Below are 9,694 nucleotides of genomic sequence, written 5' to 3' on the forward strand. Positions count from 1 at the left end.
ACAATAAAGTGAGTGGGAGCGCTACAACATTTCTGATAAGTATATGTGAATGACATATTGTTGATCCGAAATGATGTAGAATTTCTGGAAAGCATAAAGGGTTGTTTGAAAGGAGTTTTTCAAAGGAAGACGTGGATAAAGCTGCTTACATATTGGGCATCAAGATCTATAGAGATAGATCAAGACGCCTGATGATACTTTCAAAGAACGCACACCTTGACATGATTTTGAAAGAGTTCAAAATAGATCAGCAAAGAAGGAGTTCTTGGCTGTGTTACAAGGTGTGAGTATTGAGTAAGACTCAAGACCTGACCACAGCAGAAGAGAGAGAAAGGACGAAGGTCGTCCCCTATGCTTTAGACGTAGGCTCTACAGTATGCTATGCTGTGTACCGCACATGAAGTGTGCCTTGCCATGAGTTGGTCAAGGGGTACAATAGTGATCCGGGAATGGATCACATGACAGCGGTCGAACTTATCCTTAGTATCTAGTGGACTGAGGAATTTTCTCGATTATGGAGGTGAAAAGGAGATCGTCGTAAAGGGTTACGTCGATGCGAACTTTGACACTAATCCGGATGACTCTGAGTAGTAAACCGGATTCGTATAGTAGAGCAGTTATTTGAAATGGCTCCAAGTAGCGCGTGGTAGCATCCACAAGATGACATAGATATTCGTAAAGCACACACGGATCTGAAAGGTTCAGACCCGTTGACTAATAACCTCTCTCACAAGAATAACATGATCAAACCAGAACTCATTGAGTGTTAATCACATAGTCATGTGAACTAGATTGTTGACTCTAGTAAACTCTTTGGATGTTAGTCACATGGTGATGTGACCTGTGAGTGTTAATCACATGGTGATGTGAACTAGATTATTGACTCTAGTGCAAGTGGGAGACTGTTGAAAATATGCCCTAGAGGCAATAATAAATTGGTTATTATTATATTTCCATGTTCATGATAATCGTTTATTATCCATGCTAAAATTGTATTGATAGGAAACTCAGATACATGTGTGGATACATAGACAACACCATGTCCCTAGTAAGCCTCTAGTTGACTAGCTCGTTGATCAATAGATGGTTACGGTTTCCTGACCATGGACATTGGATGTCGTTGATAAAGGGATGACATCATTAGGAGAATGATGTGATGGACAAGACCCAATCCTAAGCCTAGCACAAGATCGTGTAGTTCGTTTGCTAAGAGCTTTTCTAATGTCAAGTATCATTTCCTTCGACCATGAGGTTGTGCAACTCCCGGATACCGTAGGAATGCTTTGGGTGTACCAAACGTCACAACGTAACTGGGTGGCTATAAAGGTGCACTACAGGTATCTCCGAAAGTGTCTGTTGGGTTGGCACGAATCGAGACTGGGATTTGTCACTCCGTGTAAACGGAGAGGTATCTCTGGGCCCACTCGGCAGGACATCATCATAATGTGCACAATGTGACCAAGGAGTTGATCACGGGATGATGTGTTACGGAACGAGTAAAGAGACTTGCCGGTAACGAGATTGAACAAGGTATCGGGATACCGACGATCGAATCTCGGGCAAGTAACATACCGATTGACAAAGGGAATTGTATACGGGATTGATTGAATCCCCGACATCGTGGTTCATCCGATGAGATCATCATGGAACATGTGGGAGCCAACATGGGTATCCAGATCCCGCTGTTGGTTATTGGTCGGAGAACATCTCGGTCATGTCTGCATGGTTCCCGAACCCGTAGGGTCTACACACTTAAGGTTCGATGACGCTAGGGTTATAGGGAATAGATATACATGGTTACCAAATGTTGTTCGGAGTCCCGGATGAGATCCCGGACATCACGAGGAGTTCCGGAATGGTCCGGAGGTAAAGATTTATATATGGGAAGTCCTGTTTTGGTCACCGGAAAAGTTTCGGGTGCTATCGGTAACGTACCGGGACCACCGGGAGGGTCCCGGGGGTCCACCAGATGGGGCCACCGGCCCCAGAGGGCTGCGTGTGCCAAGTGTGGGAAGGGACCAGCCCCTAGGTGGGCTGCTGCGCCTCCCACAAGGGGCCCAGGGCGCAGGAAGGGGGGAAGGGGGAAACCCTAGGCTCAGATGGGCCTAAGGCCCACCTAGTGGTGCGCCCCCCTCTCTCCCCCCTTGGCCGCCCCACCAACTCCCATCTAGGGCTGGCCGCACCCCTTGGGGGGGAACCCTAGATGGGGGCGCAGCCCCTCCCCCTCCCCTATATATAGTGGGGGTTTTGGGGCTGCCATAGACATGAGAACATCTCTCTCTTGGCGCAGCCCTACCCCTCTCCCTCCTCGTCTCTCGCAGTGCTTGGCGAAGCCCTGCTGGAGTGCCATGCTTCTCCATCACCACCACGCCATCGTGCTGTTGCTGGACGGAGTCTCCCCAACCTCTCCCTCTCTCCTTGCTGGATCAAGGCGTGGGAGACGTCACCGGGCTGCACGTGTGTTGAACGCGGAGGCGCCGTGGTTCGGCGCTTAGAACGGAATCAACCGCGATCTGAATCGCTACGAGTACGACTCCTTCGTCCGCGTTCTTGCAACGCTTCCGCATAGCGATCTAAAATGGTATGTAGATGCACTCCCCTTCCCCTCGTTGCTAGATTACTCCATAGATTGATCTTGGTGATGCGTAGAAAATTTTGAATTAACGCTACGTTCCCCAATACTTTCTCCTTAAGCCGGCCCACCATAACATGAGCCGGCCTTCTGGGCCTTGGGCCTACTCTTCTGTTTGACCCGCCGTCGGGGCCAGCATTAAGTCGCCAGGCTCATGAGTCGCCAATCCACCGTCAGGTTACGATGAAGCGCCAAGTCCGGCTGGGTCATACTCCCGGCCGGGTCATACCGCGGGGTATATCCCCGACATTAGCCCCCAGTTTAATTTGGATTCATTCATGTTAAACTGATCCTGTAAAATAAACACAAGAACAAACTTGATAGGTTGTGCTCCGGGTTAAATATTTTCCTGAACCGGCACCTGATCATCTTTAAGTCCTTGTCATTTTCCTCCTGGATGCATACTGAAGATCTTATAGCAAATCTCTTTTAACAGATATGTCCAAACCTTGCCAATGCAAAAAATCCAGGCACTTCTTCTAAAAAATCCGGGTCAATAGGCCAGCTTCATAACCAATTTGCTGACATTGGCTCTTGTAGAGAAATATTATAAGAAATAATCCATTTGAGTCGGCCTTCAATGCTCTGACTTGAAAAAAATATTAGTCTTGAAATATTCAACTGATATTCAACCGGCTTAAAGATGTAGATCTTGCCAATTTATGATTGCCAAAATCGCCGGGTTATAAATAAATAATGCCGGGTCATAATTATTGCAGACACCGGGTTAATCTGGTCTACTCCAAACTGAGAATTTGAAGATTTTTTCTCCCTTATATGCATATCACCTGTAGCCCCCAAGTGACGGGTTGTCATGCTTACAGCAACCTGGGACCTGTAATTGCCTTATGCTCATAAAAACTTCAACCAGTGTAGCCCCCAAGGGTCGGGTCATTATGCAATAATGAGCAGGGACTTTGTAGATATAACCATGTAAACTTGAGCAGCAACGTGTAGCCCCCAAGGGCCGGCTTAGTAAGATATTACTGAGCTTGGACTTTGTATATGATTCATTGATAATAACATCATATGATGTAATCTCCACCATGGGGCTTGAATCCACGTCCACAAGGTTAAGAGCTTTGTACTCTACCAACTGAGTAGTGGATCTTTCAATATAATAGATTAAGGCTTGTGTACCTTGAATTTTCGACAGGAGCAATTGGTAGCCCCCAAGGGCCGGCTCATTACAATGTGATGAGTCGGGTCTTCAATAAGTTGAGCAAAAAATGTCCTTACATTAGCCCCCAAGTGCCATGGTGCATGCTGGCAGTGACATGGGACTTGCATATTTGATGTGATCTCAATTTAAATAATGTAGCCCCCAAGTGCCGGGTCGTAAGCCTGCAGCGACTCGGGACTATTCCTTCCATTGTAGAATAAATCATATACATTGATAAAATAATAGCCATTGCGCCACAACGACTTTGAATACCTCATCTGTTGATAATTAACTCCGGAGTTTAAATACTCGGCGGCTCTTGGCTGATGGCGATTTAATACGCCTCCATTGTAAGCCGGAATTTGTACAACCCGGCGGCTTATAGCCTTTGAGAAAATCAAGAATTGATAACCCTTTTGAGACACCAATTTCCATCTTTGATGATGGGCTTGAATTTAATCATTTATGTAAGTCATAGCTCTGTAAATCCTGCAGAGTTTAAACAACATATGCCCTGGCGACTTAACGTCAAAAACTAGGGCGGGTAACCACCCAAATGTAGTCTTATCCTGCACATAATTAGATCACAAGATCCCTTGGCGGTTTACCGCAGGGCGGGTCATAATATCTCACATATAACCATTGATGTGTAACAAGGAGTCACAGATAAGCCTGTTATGAATAATAACTTTGAAACATAACTATAATAATAATATTATACCTGTGATATTGAATTTTCACTGCCGGTTTATGTGACCTGTGCAGTAAGGGTGATAACCCAATCTTTAGAAATCAAGACTTCCAAATGTTTATGATTGTCATATGATGGCGACTTATCATCCAAAGTCAAACCGGGTTAAATATAAACCACTCATATACACTTTAGATATGATCAAAAGAGCTTCAAATAAAATCCAAAAATTGTTTGCAAAAAGAGATTTCAAAAAAATTTGAGGCTTCTGATTCGAATACGATCAGAAAACCGTCCCAAAGGGGTTAAGCTAAGATTCGAATACGATCATATAGCCCCCAGTGGCTTTGGTGTTGCCGATCAAGAGGGTACCGACAGCTATGTTCTCTTTGGTTCGAATACGACCTATGTTTGAACAGGAAGCCCCCAAATGACCTTGAGAGTTGTTTAACGACGCTGATTCGAATACGATTCACGTCGGTTCCCAAAAGGGGTTGAGCTATGATTCGAATACGATCAAGAAGCCCCCTAGTGAGCTCGGCAGTGTGCCAATCAAAAGGGTACCGACAGCTATGTTCTCTTTGGTTCGAATACGACCTATGTTTGAACAGGAAGCCCCCTAGTGATCATGAGAATATTTAACGACTCTGATTAGAATACGATCAGGGTCACACCAAAAGGGTTAAGCTAAATTCGAATACGATCAGCTCCCAATGGTCATTAAAGCAGGGTACCTATGTTTGGGTTGTGCTTTGTAACAGACTCTTTTTGGTCCCTTTAATTTTTCCTGAGAACTCGAACTTTTGCGAGAGATAAATTCTTTTTGAACCGGAAAAACTGGATATTGAGAGTTTCAAAGCTTTGTGATAAACAAATTTACCTTGAACCGGATTTGAGAGCTTCAAAACTTTGTGGCAGATAAATTTCCCTTGAACCGGATTTTAAACCGGATATTTAAGAGCTTCAGTGCTTTGTGGGAGATGTCAAGTCTCTTGAGCCAGATCTAAATCGGAATCCTTCTTTTTAAGCTGGAAATTTTCTGACGGCCTTTAAACTTTTTACCAATATGGCGGTAGCCTCCGGGACCGGGTTATTTTTTCCTCCAATGACCCGGAGTTCTTGAATGCATTGAAACCGACCAATGCTGACGAGTCATATCATTGTAGCCCCCGAGTCTCAACACGACTCGAGGAGTTGGCTTTGAGATTCTCCATATTGATCATAGCATAAGGTGTGTATCATTGGTATTGATAGCGCGATGTGAATCCACAGAAGGTTGAAGTGACTGCGGCGGGTTATAAATGATCCCATATGAGCCGTGTCAGCAACTCGACCAATGGTTCTTTCCAACTGGATATTTTGAAGTTAACCAAACTGTAGTGGCGGCGACTTGTGCGCCTGCCCATTCAACCATCCAGTGCAGATAGCGGCTGATAATACATGATAATTCGCCTCCAATTTGTTGGAAGAAAACCGGGCTTCCCAAGCAGTGACTCGCTCATATTCAGTAAACAGCTCATGCATACAGGTGCGGCCCAGTGTGTTTATATAGACCAACCCGCGAGAGACGGATGGTAAAGACGACCGTTGCATCAGAGGCGGCACAGACAAATGAGCCGGCCGTGGTGTTGTAAGCCGGTCCGGACGAGCGAATCGATCGCTGGCGCGGTAAGCCGCGCGGATGGGCGAGTCAACCACGTTGTGTTGATGTAGTGAACAATTGTCCTGTATCAAAAACCTCGCAAGCCGGAGTAATTGCTCTTTTTAAAGAAAACAATATATAATATATAAAAATTTACTGGATTGATTTCACCTGATATGTCAGGCCAGAAATTATCCACCGCGGAGTCGATGATCATCACGGTGAAGCTGAAACCAATCACGGTCGAGTCGGCCGCGGGAGCAGACAGATGAGCCGGCCGCGGCGTTGTAAGCCGGTGCGGTCGGGCGAGTCAATCGCAGGAGCGGTAAGCGACGCGGACGCCGAGTCGGCCGTGGGGGCGAACGAGTAAGTTTTTCGTCACCTTGTAAGCCGGCGCAGACATGTGAGCCGGCCGTGAGGATGGACGGGCAAGTCGTCCGTGGCATTTGTAAGGCCGCGCGGATGGGCGAGTCGGCTGGCGCGTTGATGTAGACCGGACCGCAGGGGTGGCGGCTTGCGCCCACCTGTTGAACAGTAAGCGGTCGCAGATGCCGTTACATGATGATGCTACCGCACACTCCATGGATACGACATTACACCATCTTTATGATGAATCATTGTCCTGCACATAAAAGTGTATATACCAAAGTGATTGTTTTTTTGACAAAAAACAATATGCGCTAATAAAATAATCTTAGATGGATATCACCTGATTTGTTCGGATGACCGATGATCCATTCAACGCAACAGAAAACAACTCAGGTAGACCGGCAACCCATGGCGGGTCAACACAGCAGGGGCGACTCAACACAGCCCCGGCGGCTCATCGCACGGCAGGTGCAGCTCAGGCTTAAATCGCGGCGGGCGGTTCAGAAGCGGAAACCGGTAAAGGCGTCGGCGGCTCAATGCGCGGTCGTGGAGATGGCAACTGGTAGCCCAAGGTGCGGCAATTGTCCTGTATAAACAATATCGCAGACCAAGGCAAAGATAAACTGTTCTTTGACAAAAAATAATATGTACCAATAAAATATATTTTAGATGGATATCACCTGACGTGCCAGGCCGGAAATAATCCGCCATGAAATTGATGATTGCTAGGTGAAGTTTGAAGTCGCTCACGGGTGAACCGGCCGCGGCGTGGTAAACCGGTGCAGACGGGTGAGTCGACGGCGATGTTTATAAGCCGGCGCGGATAGCGAGTCGGCCAATCATGTTGACGTAAACTGGTCTGCAGAATGACGGCTTGCACATAGATTCATCGAGCTTGATGGTATGGTCATATGCTAGCGCATTATAATGGTGGCGCGAGCTATACATCCATGACACGGCCATAGCTTTTGCAATGAATAATTGCTCCTGAATAGATAATATCGCAAGCCAGAGTAATTTGTTCTTTTAAAGAATAAAAAATATATCAATAAAAATTGATTGGACAGATTTCACCTTGATATGTTAGGCCGAAAATTATCAGCCACGGTGTTTGAAGATCACGATGGTGAAGCGGAAATTAACCACCAGTGAGTCGTTCGCCGAAGCGGACAAATGAGCCGGCCATGGCGTTGTAAGCCGGTGCGGGCAGGCGAGTCGATCGCAGGTGTTGTAAGCTAACACGAACGAGAGAATCGGCCGCAGGTGCGTACGGATGTAAACTGAAAAGCGGGGGCGGTGACTTGTACGTGTATCCGTCAAGCAACATGACACGAACAGATGCCAGTGCAGAGTTATACTGGTACGCACTCCATATCCGCTGTACAACACACTTGTCCTGAATGACTATCCTGCATAAAAATATTACGGGACAAAGTAATTGTTTTCAGATGAAATAATGTATGTGATGAAAAAATAAAGGGAAAATAGCACCTGATATTTGTTATCGGGTGAACACGGACACTGGCGCCGTATAACGCTGGATGTAGTTAGACAGATTGTTGTCTGAGTACTGGTACTCCCGTACCATGGCCTTCACGAGGATAGCAATAAGTGCCTTGCTTTAATCCTTGCGCAATTTTTTTTCTGGCGGCTCATGGGTTGAACGGATAGGACAAAGGGCATGCAGCACCCTGCCGTGCACGTGGGAAGCACTGCTGCGCTCCTCTCTTCGAGGTTTGACCCTGGACAGCGTGCACCAGCAGATAAAACGAGCAGCTGGGCCCAGCCATCCCACGCGACATTAGATTGGTATAAACTGCTTTTTTTATCTGGACTCTGGGTCTTCGAAGAGTACGATAACAGTTCAAATCCCTTAAGCCTTTGTGATGGCACATCAGTCTGATTTTGTATTGTACTAGTAGTGCAATCCGTACGTAGCCGGCTTTATCTCCTTTTCCTTGATCCACCTGAATATCCTCTCAACCGATGCAGCAGCCGTGCAAGCACATGATACATCGGCGGTCGTCGCAAATTTTTTTTTGCAACTGCAGCATACGCATGTGCGGTCGGTGACGTGCACGCTTGGGCCTCCGGCCATGCTTTTTGTTTCTTCTTTTGTACAATGACATGTAGTCGCACCAGCAGCTATGGTTTGGAAGTAGTATAATCAGCGGCAACAAAGCATGCGGATATCGACGCGTTGATCAAACCGGAACGCTGCCTTGGGACTTAATTCAATACCTCCTTTGGTCTATAGAATAGTATTCGGACTACCACAACGGGATTTTCTTGACCGTCTTAGATTGGCAACTTGCGGCTGTCCACGGAAACGATATGGCTGGTGTATCATCAGGGCGCCTCCGGCGGCCATTCGCAGCCTTTAGCTCTTGTCATGGCTCTGTAGAATTAATCACAACTATGATCATAAACAATGAACACGTCGGCTCTGCCAAATGACTGTCCCACGCCGGGTCATCTTGCACAATTCTTCCGCGCCGGTTCTTCTTTATCCGACTGATCGCAAAGTTCTCGAAACCCTAAGAACAGATCCCTCCAAGAACTCAACACCACCATGCGCGAGCCCCACGGTGGGCGCCAACTGTCGTGGAATTGTCACGGCAGATGTCCTTAGTGTCAGGACTTAGTCGCGAGGCCAGCACATCTATGTGGTAGCTTGAGAGGGGTTGGGCGGAATCAAGAGACGCAACACAAGACAAGGATTTAGACAGCTTCGGGCCCCGGGAAACATCATCCGGTAATAGCCCTACATGCTGTTTGTGGCTAGATCTCATTATGCTCATAAGAGAGTCGCCGGGAAGCCGGCTCTTTGTGTCTAGCCCTAGAGATTGTTTCTTGTTGCTTGTCCCTCTTTGGGGTGCCCTGCCCCTCCTTATATAAGTTAGAGGGGCGGGTTACATGCGGAGTCCTAGTAGGACTAGGACTAGTCTATCTTTTCTTACAAGTTGAATACAAGTCCGGGTCTTGCTCCCTCGTAAAGGAAATATTAGTCATCCCTTTCTCCTTAAGCCGGCCCACCATAACATGAGTCGGCCTTCTGGGCCTTGGGCCTACTCTTCTGTCTGAGCCGCCATCGGGGCCATCATTAAGTCGCCAGGCTCATGAGTCGCCAATCCTCCGTCGGGTTACGATGAAGCGCCAAGTCCGGCCGGGTCATACTCCCTGCCGGGTCATACCGCG

The sequence above is a fragment of the Triticum aestivum genome, chromosome 4D (genome assembly GCF_018294505.1).
Source record: "Triticum aestivum cultivar Chinese Spring chromosome 4D, IWGSC CS RefSeq v2.1, whole genome shotgun sequence".
In the NCBI taxonomy this organism is placed as follows: domain Eukaryota; kingdom Viridiplantae; phylum Streptophyta; class Magnoliopsida; order Poales; family Poaceae; genus Triticum; species Triticum aestivum.